The 13,600-nt window shown below is 43.5% G+C and overlaps 1 pseudogene; it reads left to right on the forward strand.

Annotated features, from left to right (window-relative positions):
- The first annotated feature begins 3,080 nt into the window (after positions 1-3,080).
- Positions 3,081-11,078, forward strand: LOC140639199 (large ribosomal subunit protein eL15-like; annotated as a pseudogene).
- Positions 11,079-13,600: the final 2,522 nt, after the last annotated feature.

Consider the following 13,600-nt stretch of genomic DNA (forward strand, 5'->3'; position numbering starts at 1 on the left):
ATTTGAATGAGCTGTCTAACTGGGGGGGAATGAATGGGGTGTGAAGCAAATCCCCCCCTTTCCGCGGCCCTCCCCCGGCCTTTGTGAGGCTCACTTTTGCCACAAGAGGGAGCCATATGTTCACATAGGGAGTGTCCCTACAGGCAAGAACTTGGGGTTTTCTTTTCTGTTTATCCAAATTCAAACTCAAGGGGATCCCTGGGTGGCGCAGCGGTTTGGCGCCTGCCTTTGGCCCAGGGCGCGATCCTGGAGACCCGGGATCGAGTCCCACGTCGGGCTCCCGGTTCATGGAGCCTGCTTCTCCCTCTGCCTGTGTCTCTGCCTCTCTCTCTCTGTGACTATCATAAATAAATAAATAAAAATTAAAAAAAAAAAACAAAAAACAAATTCAAACTCAAAAACTAGGGATCCCTGGGTGGCGCAGCGGTTTGGCGCCTGCCTTTGGCCCGGGGCGCGATCCTGGAGACCCAGGATCGAGTCCTACATCAGGCTCCCGGTGCATGGAGCCTGCTTCTCCCTCTGCCTGTGTCTCTGCCTCTCTCTCTCTCTGTGACTATCATAAATAAATAAAAATTAAAAAAAAAAAAAAAAACAAACTCAAAAACTAATATAAAAATGTTGTACTTAATCCAGTTCAATGTGGTTTGTTAAGCTCAATGAGAGTGATTTATCAAGCCTTAACAAGATTTAGCTCTTTAACTCAATACCTATAGATGGTGCTTTAAAACAAGAAGATAAATGTGTTAGATAAATTAATTTGGTGAGTTTATTTTTATTTTTTATTTTGGAAACTGACTTTCAGTATGAAACCACATTTTCTTTTTTCTTTTCTCTCTTTTTAAAGTAAGCTCCATCTGAATGAATGAATGAATGAATGAATGAATGAATGAATAAATAAATAAATAAATAAATAAATAAATAAATAAATAAATAAATAAAGTAAGCTCCATGCTCAGCACGGAGCCCAAAGCAGGGCTTAAACTCACAACCCTGATATCAAGACCTGAGCCAACATCAAGAGTTGGACACTTAACTGACTGAGCCCCCCAAGATGCCCCTGAAATCACATTTTCCCACTGTATTGAGAAGCCCGTGGGTTTTGTTCTGAGGGGGCTTCTCAGAGAATTCACTTCTGCCCAGGGCTACACACAGCCTCCTGGGGCAGCTGAGCCCCAACAGATCCCTTCAGCTTGGTGTGGTGTGGGTCTGTGCTGACTCAGCTTGGGCCACAGTGGGCTTGTCCTGAGCCTAACCCACCTATGAGAGCCTCTTGGGAGACCCCGATGGGGAAATCTGCCACAGGAACGAGTCAGATTTTCACAACAGAAACCCTAGATTTCTTTCGTGGCTCATAGTGAAATGCTTTTAAAATGTCAGAATCTGTTAAAATATTGGGAAATACTATTGTTCTGTAACATCAGTGAAATATTCCTCCTTCCAGTGCCTTTTTGTAAAAGATCTCTCAGAGAATTTTCTTAAATGATTAATTGTGATAATCGAGTACATATAAATAGCATATAAACTATTTGATTTCTTGGAAATGTTCTGAGTACCACTTAGGACTTACTAAAATAAAGCAGTTTGTTTGAATAAACTCCAGGCTTCCTCTTGTTAGATGTTTCCGTTTTATTCTCTTGGGGAAAAATTGCTAGGATTTTGCTCCCTCTCTCCTGCTTGATTCAGAATGTAGTTATTCAGAGCTGCTCACATACATTTTGCAGGGTCACAAAACCTGGCATGAGTTTCTTATAAAACTTTTCATGTCATGAAGCTCATTTTTAAAATAAATTTTACTTATTTATTCATACGAGACACAGAGATGGAGGCAGAGACACAGGCAGAAGGAGAAGCCGGCTCCATGCAGGGAGCCCGATATGGGACTCGATTCTGGGATCAGGCCCTGAGCTGAAGGCAGATGCTTCAACAGCTGAGCCACCCAGGAGTCCCATGAAGCTCATATTTTTATGCACATGGTTCATCATATCTGCTTATTTAGAATGACGATGTTTTATTAAAAGAGAAACTAACAATAATGTCCTAACCCCAAAGAACCATCAGGCAGTTGATCACTTTGATAGCTAATAGCCATTCACTGAGCTCCCACCCCTGCCCAGTGAAGAGACAGTGACCGCCCGTGGAACACTCTCTTAAACCTTCAGAATGATCCTGAAACACAGTGGTTCTCATTTCAGTGTTTGAGGACACAAAGATGAGATAGCATAGCCGGTAACTGGCAGAATTATGATTTAAACAGTTTGCTGGATGTGGTTTATTTTTCATGTTTTGTTTTGTTTTGTTTTTCCTGGTCACTTCCTTTCAAGATAGTCATTCAACATCCAGGAAGTATTCACTGGGTGCCTACTATGTACCAGGCATCCTCATAGGTGTTGGAGACAGAGCAGAAAGTAAAACCAAGCCCCAATGGCGCCTGGTTGGCTCAGGTGGTAGAGGATATGACCCTTTTTTTTTTTTTTTTTTTTTTTTTGGATATGACTCTTGATCTCAGAGTTGTGAGTTCAAGCCCCATGTGGGATGTAGAGATTACTTTCCTTAAAATAAAATCAAGCCACTATCTTTGAGCCCAGCAGTTCAGATTGGTTCCTTATTAAGTAATGAGCAAAAGAAGTGAGGTAAAAGCAGGTATGCGTGGGGAAGTGGAAAGGTCTTTGCTGTTATAAAAGTGCTGATATTTGCTTTTTGACCAGATTGTGAAAATGAGAAAGATCACAACAAAGAATTAAAGTTTTGTCTGCTAACTGCTTGGTATTGACAAGGTCTCTAAGGATTAGAGCCAGATCCCCTAACTGTGTATTGAATCTTTTCTAATCTCTGGCTGCATTGCCCAGGTCAGCCTCAGGCTTTTCTACTGATTGTCCAAGACTTAAAAACAAAAAACAAGAACAAAAAAACAACTTAAATGAATCTAAAATTATGAAAATTATGCCGGGGCTATCCCATTCAGTAGCTCCTACCACACATGTGACTACTTAAAAATAATTAAAATAAATTAAAAAAAAAATCCAGTTCCTTACTCATACCAGCCACCTTTTAAGTCGTTAGTTTCTACATAGCTCACGGCTATGGCAGCGGAAGCTCAGAGAAAGGACATTTCTATCGTGGAAATATTCTGTTGGACACAAGGTATGTCACAGATGTGCTTGTGACAATTTTGCTTTTTTTTTTTTTTAAGATTTTATTTACTTATGAGAGACACAGAGAGAGAGAGAGACAGAGACAGAGACAGAGACACAGGCAGAGGGAGAAGCAGGCTCCTCAAGGGGAGCCCAACTCAGGACTCAATCCCGGGACTCCAGGATCACGCCCTGGGCCAAAGGCAGGCCCTAAACTGCTGAACCACCCAGGGATCCCTGACAATTTTGCTTCTTCAGGATATGAAGACCTTTAACATATTGGAGTGCATGACTTTAATTGTAACCCTCCCCCCCCATCAAACTAAGACAAAAACACTATTCTCTTGAAGTGAGGAGGAAAGGGATCACCAGTTTGCACATGATTTTCTGTAAGCTGTTGCTCTACAAGAAGGGATTGTCTTAGTCTCTTACTTTTTATTGTATTCATGAGTGTATTAGGGTTTTGTGGAGAAACTGAATCAATAGCGTACAGAGGCATAAAAGAGATTTATGATGGGAATTGGCTTATGCAACCATGGAGGCTGAGACATGCCACGATATGCTGCTCTCTGCAAGCTGGAGAAAACCAGGAGAGCCAGTGATAGAACACTCCAAGACCAGAACACTCAGAGACCAGAAGCAGGAGCCCTGGGATCTGAGGACAAGAGAAGATGCATGTCACAGCTCAAGAAGAGAGAATTTGTGAAGTGCCTGGGTGGCTCAGTTGGTTAAGCATCTGCCTTCAGTTCCTGTCATCGTCTTAGGGTCCTGGGATCCAGCCCTGCAGCGGGCTCCCTGCTCTCTGGGGAGTCTGCTTCTCCCTCTTCCTCTGCCCTCCTCTCCACTCCTGTGCTCTCCCTTACATAAATAAATAAAGTCTTAAAAAAAAAAAAAAAGAATTTGCCCTTTCTCTGCCTTTTTGTTCTATTCAGGCCCATGCTGCCTGCCCACATTGGTTTGGGAAGATCTTTATTAGTCTATTGATTCAAATGCTAATCTCTTGGGAAACACCCTTACCAGACACACCCAGAAATAATGTCCTGCCAACTCTGGGCATCCTTAGTCCCGTCCAGTTGACACATAAAATGAACCATCACAGCGAAGCACTTCATGACCCCGAGATCAAGAGTCCTGTGCTCTACTGATTGAGCCAGTCAGGCTTCCCTCTCTGAAAGGAAGATGTGAAAATTTAACACAGTGGCAACTACATGGAAGTTCCGTGACACAAGTTCTAGTGGCATCCTCTCTGTCTTTATATGATTCTGTATATTTAAAAATATGTTTTAAAATGTAGAACCCGTGGACCCTCTCAGTTAAGTCCTAACCATTTTATTGTCCTGTGGCAATTGGTTTTAAAGTCTCTTTCAGGGATCCCTGGGTGGCGCAGCGGTTTGGCGCCTACCTTTGGCCCAGGGCGCGATCCTGGAGACCTGGGATCGAATCCCACGTCAGGCTCCCGGTGCATGGAGCCTGCTTCTCCCTCTGCCTATGTCTCTGCCCCTCTCTCTCTCTCTCTCTCTCTGTGTGACTATCATAAAAAAAAAAAAAAAAAAAAAAAAAAAGTCTCTTTCAACCCCGCACCTTTTGAAAAACTGTCACCTATAAGACTGTCGCCCTGGCTGGTGATTTTAGGGAAGAAGGGTGCACTGTGATTTAGCACACTCCCAAGCAAAAACAGACACAGGTTGAAAGCCTGACTTTGGCCCTGGTCATGGGACTTGAAATGATTCATGAGAACATCCTGTATGGCCCCTCTCTAGAGCCACTTGGGGACTCAAGCCGTGAGAGAGGACAGCCTGAGGAATTGAGGCAGGTCTTGGAAACAGTTGTCTCCCTAGACCTGTGGGTTTTACCAAGGAATCCTTGAGCTCCTTCCAACGTCCAGACTGGCCTCCCCCTTGTTACCTCCAAAAATAGGATTTGGAACTTATTCCCCATGTGACCTAATGCGTGTCACACTCGTGGGCAGGAAGTGAATGCTTTCCTGCTAGGCCTGCACCATCCCCGGGAGATGGTCTGAGAAGGCATGCCTTCCTTCTCTGTCCTCCTTTACAACAGAATGTCAGCACACATAATGTGAGACTGCTTTCTTCAGTCTGAAAACATAGCATGTTCTTGAAAACTACAGCAGAAGATGTTAGATTGGCTGGATTTGTTTGATCCGGGGTGCCAATGCTTCATAGACAAAGTATGGTCAGCTATTAGTAATCATGCTGTCCATCCCCTTGACCCCTGTTCTGGGATCTGTGGGGCTCATAAAAGTGGTGAGGTTGGCTCATTGGGGAAACACTCACATCCTCTAAACAATCAGACCAGACAACAGAATTTGGCTCGTTGACCCAACGTGTGGTTGAGAATCCTACGCTGCATTGAATCAGGCAGGCCACGGCTTGAAATGTTTGCAATAGTAATTTGGGGTTCCCAGGATTTGGAATAAGAATCTGATGTCCTCATTTCACTATGGCTGCATGTCAGGGTCTAAGGATAGAAGGTGAGCAGGACTCAAGATGGTCTGGAGCATCCACGAGTTGGGGAGAAGAGTAACACCCAAACCCAACATCACCCAAACACTGTCCTTATGTATTGAGATCTCTCATAACAGTGTCCTATACTTACTGTCCCCGAACTGTACTCTTACAAATGGTTAATTTTATATGAGGTGTATTTTATTACAAAAAAAGAAAAAAAAAACTTTAAAAAAGACTTAAGGAGAAATGACCAAGGCTGTGGAGTCTTGTGAGACCCAGCCAGGTGAAATGCCCAGTGGCCCCAGGCTGTCTTTCTTACTTGGTTATAGGAGGACCTCTGTGCCTGCCCTGTGTCTGGCTCTCTTATTCCTGAGAGTGGAGTGACTACCCTGTTTCTCCAGCTATAGACCTTAACCCCCTGTATGGACTGAATTGTGTGTGCCACTAACTCCACCCTCACCCCACCCCATTCATAGGTTGAAGCCCTAATCCCTGATATGATGATATTTGGAAATAGGGACTTTAGGAGGTAGTTATTTTTAGATGAGTTCAGGAGGGTGAGGCCCCCACACTGGGATTAGTGTCTTTATAAGAAGAGGAAGAGGGGCATCTGGCTAGCTCAGTCAGTTAAGTGTCTGCCTTCAGTTCAGGTCATGATCTCAGGGTCCTGGGATCGAGACCTGCATTGGGCTCCTGGCTTGGTGGAAGCCTGCTTCTCCCTCTCCTTCTGCCTGCCACTCCCCCTGCTCATGCTCTCTCTCTGCCAAATAAATTAAGCTCTCTCTCTAAAAAAAAAAAAAAAGAAGAAGAAGAAGAAGAAGAAGAAGAAGAGGAGGAAGAGACCAGAGAGCACTCTGTTTCTCTGCCATGTGAGGACACAGCAAGTAGGTGGCCATCTATAAGCCAGGAAGACAGCCCTCACCAAGAGCCAAACCTCCTGGCACCTTGATCTTGACTTGGATCCTCCAGAACAGTGAGAAATAAATGTCTGTGGTTCAAGCCATCTGGTCTGTGGTGTTTTGTTCTAACAGCCCAGGATGAAGAAGGTACCCTCAGAGCCAAGGGGTGTTTGACCCAGAGGAATGTCTGCAGACCTGAGGCCCCCACCTCTGACCCTCCACTGCTCAGATGGAAGGTTACCTGTAGTGCTGGTCAGTACTTCTTAGAGAACCTGCCCCAAAAGTGCCAAGAAAATCTACTGGGCTGCTCCAAAGGCCCATAGGGAGAATCAGAGAGAAAACATTGCCACACACACTGACATGACCACCTTTTCTCTATATGAACTTTACAGCCTAGAGGAGGGAAGGGAACTAATGTGGCCTGGCATTCGTATGTGGATGTCGCTCTCTTTTTGGGGGTGATGAAAATGTTCTAAACTTGATTGTGGTGGTGCTTGCACAACCCTGTGAATATTTGAATCCATAAAATTGTACACTTCATCTTAATTTATTTATTTATTTATTTATTTATTTATTTAGTAATCTCTATGCCTGACCTGGGGCTCAAACTCACAACCCCAAGATCAAGAGTCACATGCTCTTCTGACTGAGCCAGACAGGCACTCCAAATTATATACTCTGCATGGATGGGTTGTGTGGCGCATAAGTTGTATCTCAATTAAGCTATTTAAGTGTAACCAGTATTTTAGGGCAGCCTGGGTGGCTCAGTGGTTTAGCACCGCCTTCGGCCCAGAGCATGGTCCTGGAGACCGGGGACCGAGTCCCACATCGGGCTTCCTGCATGGAGCCTGCTTCTCCCTCTGCCTGTATCTGTCTCTGTCTATGTCTCTCTCTCCTCTCTGTCTCTCATGAATAAATAAAATCTTTCAAAAAAAAGTGCAACCAGTATTTCTATGCCAGTTAAGGGGAGAAATAAAGGGAATAATGGGATGGGAGCTAGGGAAGCCAAAGTTACAGACAGATGTACCACAATCAGGGGTTCTTATGTGGAATTGAGGGGTAGCTACGGGCATTTAGAAATGTGGGTGTTGGTTGGTTAACTCCATGACTTGGGAAGTGCCATTGGCATTGATGGGGTGAGAGCCAGAGAAGCTAAACGTCCTGTAATGCCTACATCAGTTCTGCCCACTAAGAGTTTTCCTATCTACTGGCACCCCCCTTTCCAATCCCCTCCTTCCAACCAAAAAACTCTGCTCAGGGGAGATTTTTTGATGTTAACGTTTATGTATTTTAATACTTTTCTACACAAGACTTTGAAAAGCTCCGTTGCATTTTTGCAACCATAGGAATAAATTTCACTTCAGCTTTTATGCCCACAGCTTTATGAGGTATAACTGACAAATAAAATGGTAAGATATTTAAAGTATACATCATGACAATTTCATATATATATAATATATAGTTCACCCTCCCATCTAGTTCATTAAGATATCCATCACTGGGGACGCCTGAGTGTCTCAGCAGTTGAGCACCTCCCTTCAGCCCAGGGCATGATCCTGGGGTCCTGGGATCGAGTCCCACATGGGGCTCCCTGCATGGAGACTGCTTCTCTCTCTGCCTGTGTCTCTGTCTCTGTCTCTCTCTGTCTCTCATGAATAAATAAAATAAAATAAAATAGGGCAGCCCCGGTGGCGCAGCAGTTTAGCACTGCCTACAGCCCAGGGCATGATCCTGGAGACCCTGGATCGAGTCACACGTCAGGCTCTCTGCATGGAGCCTGCTTCTCCCTCTGCCTGTGTCTCTGCCTCTCTCTCTCTGTCTCTATGAATAAATAAATAAAAATCTTTAAAAAAAATAAATAAATAAATAAAATAAAATAAAATAAAATAAAATAAAATAAAAAGATATCCATCACCATATATAATGTTTGGTGAGAACATTTAAGTTTTACTTTCTTAGTGAATTTCAATTATAAGATATAGTACTATCAACTATATTCACCTTATTTACCTTAGATTCCCAGACCTTATTTATCTGAGAGCTGAAAGTTTGTACATTTTTTTTTTTAATTTTTATTTATTTATGATAGTCACACACAGAGAGAGAGAGGCAGAGACACAGGCAGAGGCAGAAGCAGGCTCCATGCACCGGGAGCCCGACGTGGGATTCGATCCCGGGTCTCCAGGATCGCGCCCTGGGCCAAAGGCAGGCGCCAAACCGCTGCGCCACCCTGTACCCTTTTTTTTACTAACCTCTCACTATTCCTGCCCCCTGCCAAGCCAGCCTCTGCCAACCACTTTTCTACTTTTCTGTTTAAGGTTTTTTTTGTTGTTTTTTTTTTTAGATTCCATACACAAGTGATGACACACAGTGTTTATCTTTGTCTGTCTGGTTTATTTCACTCAGCATAATGCTCTCAAGCTACATCCATGTTTCACAAGTGGCAGGATTTCCCTCTTTCCATTGTATGTATGTATATGTACCTCACATCTTCTTTATCCATCCATCCGCTGATGGACATGTAGATTGCTTTCATTTCTTGGCAATTGTGAATAATACTGCAATGAGCACAGGGGTGTAGATATCTCTTCAATATCCTGTTTTCATTTCCTTTGGGTGTATACCCAGCAGTGGGAGTGCTGGATCATATGGTGGTTCTATTTTAGTCTTTTGAGGAATTTCCATACTGTTTTTCTTAGTGGCTGCACTAATTTACATTCCCACAAACAGAGCAGGAAGATTCCCTTTTACCCACATCCTTGCTAAGGCTTGTTGCTCTTATCTCTTGTGTTTTGGATGGCTGCCATTCTAATAGGTGTGAGGTGAGATTTCATTGTGGTTTTGGTTTGCATTTTTTTTTAAGTTTTTTTATTTAAGTCATCTCTATACCCAGCGTGGAGCTCAAACTCATGACATTGAGATCTAGAGTCACATGCTCTTCCTACCCAGCCAGCCAGGTGCCCTGGTTTGCATTTCTTTGATGATGAGTATTGTTGAGCACCTTTTCATGTACCTGTTGGCCACTTGTCTGTCTCCTTTGGAAAAATGTCTCTGCAGTTTTTTCTGTCCAGTTTTAAATTGGGTTTGTTTGCCCATTGAGTTCTATGGGTTCTTTGTAGCATTGGGATATTAACAACCTCTTATCAGATGCATGATTTGCAAATTTTTTTCCCATTAAAGGTGGCCTTTTCATTTTACTGATGGTTTCCTTTGCTATGCAGAACATTTTTAGCATGATGGAGTCTATTTTTGCTTTCGTTGCCTTAGCTTTTGGTACCCTACATCCGCTTTTGATTCTTACTCTGGATCAAACTAAGTAAGCCAAGAGCTGGTCTGTTCCTCAGCCCAGAGGTCCTCACTTCTCTGGGATCTGTTGCCTTTGGTTTCTTCTGTGGGAGCTTGCCCAGGTTTTGCTATTTGTTTAGAGGTTATTTTTAGCTGGCTAGACGTTTGGAGGTAAATCTTTTGGGTACTTGCATGGCATTATATTTTTTTAAATGATCATGACTATTTTAAACTGAGTGAGTATAAGTTTGAAGGCAGAAACATTTCCTTTTTAAGGCGCCGTTTCTCTAGCAGTTAGGAAAACTAATCCAAAAGATTAGCAAAAATAGCCTCTTGTTAAATAGCTTGAATCTGGAGGAAATGTTGGCATTTCTTCTGTTCAATGAACCCTTCTGGGGTGAGAGAAAGAAAGAAGAAAGGCCGAGGATTGCTGTGAATCTCTGTAGTTAGTGAAGTCCTTCCTGGAACCAAGATTTCTTTTGTTTAAAACCAGGAAGCTTACTGTCTGTCATCAGTGATAAACAATATATACCTGACCCAAAAATATGGCACCAAAATTTTAAGTTAAAGCAATAGTCTACTGGGGAGAAAAGCCCTTTCGATTTGGGGGCAATTATCAGCTCACAGGTAAGCCAGGATAGGTGCTTACAGGTATACCAAGGAGCTGTGGAGGAAGAACAAGTCCAATGGAATGCACTTTTTTTCTTTGGATGCACTGCTGGCAGTACCAGCTCTCTGGCAGTACCAGCTCTCTGCACTCCATGGGATGCCCCATGCAACCTGGCCTGAAAAAGCATGCAGACTGAGGTACAAGACCAAGCAAGGTTATGTCATATACTGGATCCGTGTGCCACATAGTGGCTGCAAACACCCACTGCCTAAGGCTGCAGCAAGACTGTCCATCATGGTGTCAACCAGCTCAAGTTTGCCCAAAGCCTACAGTCTATAGCAGAGGAATGAGCTGGACGCCACTGTGGCCACTGTGGCTCTTATGGTCTTGAATTCTTACTAGGTTGGCAGAGATTCCACATACACATTCTTTGAGGTTATCCTCATTGATCCATTCTATAAAGCTATCAGAAGAAATCCCGACCCCCAGTAGATCGCCAAACCAGTTCATGAGCACAGGGAGACCTGAGGGCTGATATCTGCAAGCCGAGAGAATGTGGCCTTGGAGAGCATCCCTAGTTCCGGCACACCATTGGTGGTTCTTGCAGGGAGCATGGAGAAGGAGGGATCCTTTCCTGCTCCACCTTGCCGCTAATATAATTAATGTTTGTGAAATTCTTACCTAATAAACAATTTAGGACAGTCATGTCTGTTTAAAAGTGTTCTTTAATTTGTCTGCTAAAATGAGTTGCCTGCAGATTGTCCCATAAATGCACTGTCAAATGATGGAAATTGAACTGCTATAATGTTGGAAGACTGTAAGGGTAGGTAGGGTGCCTGGCTCAGTCAGAAGGGCAACATGACTATCAATCTTGGGGTTGTGAGTTTGAGCCCTACGTTGGGTATAGAAATTACTTAAAAAAATAAAATCTTAAAAAAAAAAGACAAAATGCTGTTTGGTACAATAGGTGTAAAATAAATTCTATAAAAGTGAAATGTAGAAGCTAGCCCTATAGGGCCCCTGGGTGGCTCAGTGGTTGAGTGTCTGTCTTTGGCTCAGGTCGTGATCCTAGGTCCTGGGATTGACTCCTGCATCGCATCGGGCTCCCTGCAGGGAACCTACTTTTCCCCTCTGCCTATGTCTCTGCCTCTCTCTCTGTGTCTCTGATGAATAAATAAATAAAATCTTAAAAAAAAAAAAAAAAGCTAGCTATGTAGATTTGTTGGTGCATGAGTTGGAACCTGTAGCTTCACTAGGGTGATGTAATGCATAAAGCTCTGCTGCTTTACTCTCAAATGGCTGTTTTTAGGGGTTTGATAAGAACAAGCATATTGCTTCGGATTTTGCTTGGAAATGTGAAGAATATCCTAATCTTTTATCATGATCATATGCAGAATAATAAAGTTAACAAGGTAGGGGCACATTTTTAGGTTGAATCCAATATTCCATTTATGTAACTGCTGCTTCTGAAAGAGTAGTTTAAAAGAATGCCACCATTTTAAGGAGAATTGAATAAATCTGTTGCTAGATGGTTCTCTTACAAATGAAAATAAATCCTGTTTGGGGATCCCTGGGTGGCTCAGTGGTTTAGCACCTGCCTTCAGCCCAGGACGTGATCCTGGAGTCCCGAGATCGAGTTCTGCATGAGGGTCCTGCATGGAGCCTGCTTCTCCCTCTGCCTGTGTCTCTGCCTCTCTCTCTCCCTCTCTCTGGGTCTCTCATGAATAAATAAATAAAATCTTTAAAAAAAAAGAAAAGAAAAGAAATCCTTTTTAACCTAAGCTAGAAAGAACCTAAGAAAGAAAGGAAGGAAGGAAAGAAGGAAGGAAGGAAGAGAGAAAGAAAGTCTGTTAACATCTTTGGGTCAACTCTGTGTGTCCCTGGTTTATTTCGGTGGATTTAATTTGTTTCTGCATGTTTGGGAATCAATAGGTCCTGAGGTTCTCCTCACAGCTTTAGGGGTAGGGATCTCAGCCTCCCTGAACCCTGGCAGCCACTGACAGGCCCAGAAGCAGGCTTTGTCTTCAAAGGTTGTAGGTAAACAGAGTATTTCCATTTGGGAAGTGTTTGAAGTTGTTTTTTAACTTAAAACAGCCTTGAGGGGGACGCCTGGGTGGCTCAGCAGTTAACCGTCTGCCTTCAGCCCAGGGCGTGATCCTGGAGACCTGGGATTGAGTCCCACATCGGGCTCCCTGAATGGAGCCTGCTTTTCCCTCTGCCTGTGTCTCTGCCTCTCTCTGTGTGTGTCTCTAATGAATAAATAAATAAAATCTAAAAAAAAAAAAAAGCTTTGAAAAAAAATTATGCCAAGTGAAATAAGCCAGACACAAAGGATTAATATTGTATGATTCTAATTCTGTAAGGGACCTAGAGTAGCCAAAGCTATAGAGACAGAGAGTAGAAGGGTGGGTGCCAAGGGCTGGGGGAAGGGACGGGGTCAGTGTTGGATGGGGACAGAGTTTCAGGTTGAGAAGATGGAAAAGTTCTGGAGATGGGTGGTGATGATGGTTGCACACCAATGTGAATATGCTTCATGCCCTTGAACTAGACACTTAAAACTGGTTAAAATGATAAATTGTGTGTTTTCTATATTCTGTAACACACAAATGCACCATTAAGCAGTAGAAAGCTCCATGGGCAGGGGGCTCAGTAGAAAGATTTGGGAGTCATTCAGACCAGGGTTTGAATCCCACCTCCACCATATACTGCTGCTGTGTGACCCTGGGAAGGCATGTAAACTCTGATCCTCAGCTACCTTCTTTTTCATTTTTTTAAAAGATCTTGTTTATCTTGTTTTATTTATTTATTTTAAAGATTGATGTATTGACTCATGAGACACACAGAGAGAGAGAGAGGCAGAGACATAGGCAGAGGCAAACAGGCTCCCCCCAGAGAGCCCAATGTGGGACTCGATCACAGGACCCTGGGATCACAGCCTGAGCCAAAGGCAGATGCACAACTGCTGAGCCACTCAGGCGTCCCAAGATTTTGTTTATTTTAGGGGGAGAGAGAGGGAAAGAGCATGCATGAACAGGGAGAGGGGCAGAGGGAGAAGGAGAAAATCCCAAGCCGACTCCACACTGAGTGTGGAGCCCAATGTGGGGCTCAGATTTCATGACCCTGAGATCATGACCTGAGCTGAAACTAAGAGTTGGACATTCAACCAACGAGCCACCCAGGCACCCCTACTTTATTTATAAAAGGTGT

This window comes from Canis lupus, chromosome 8 (genome assembly GCF_048164855.1).
Source record: "Canis lupus baileyi chromosome 8, mCanLup2.hap1, whole genome shotgun sequence".
NCBI classification, from domain to species: domain Eukaryota; kingdom Metazoa; phylum Chordata; class Mammalia; order Carnivora; family Canidae; genus Canis; species Canis lupus.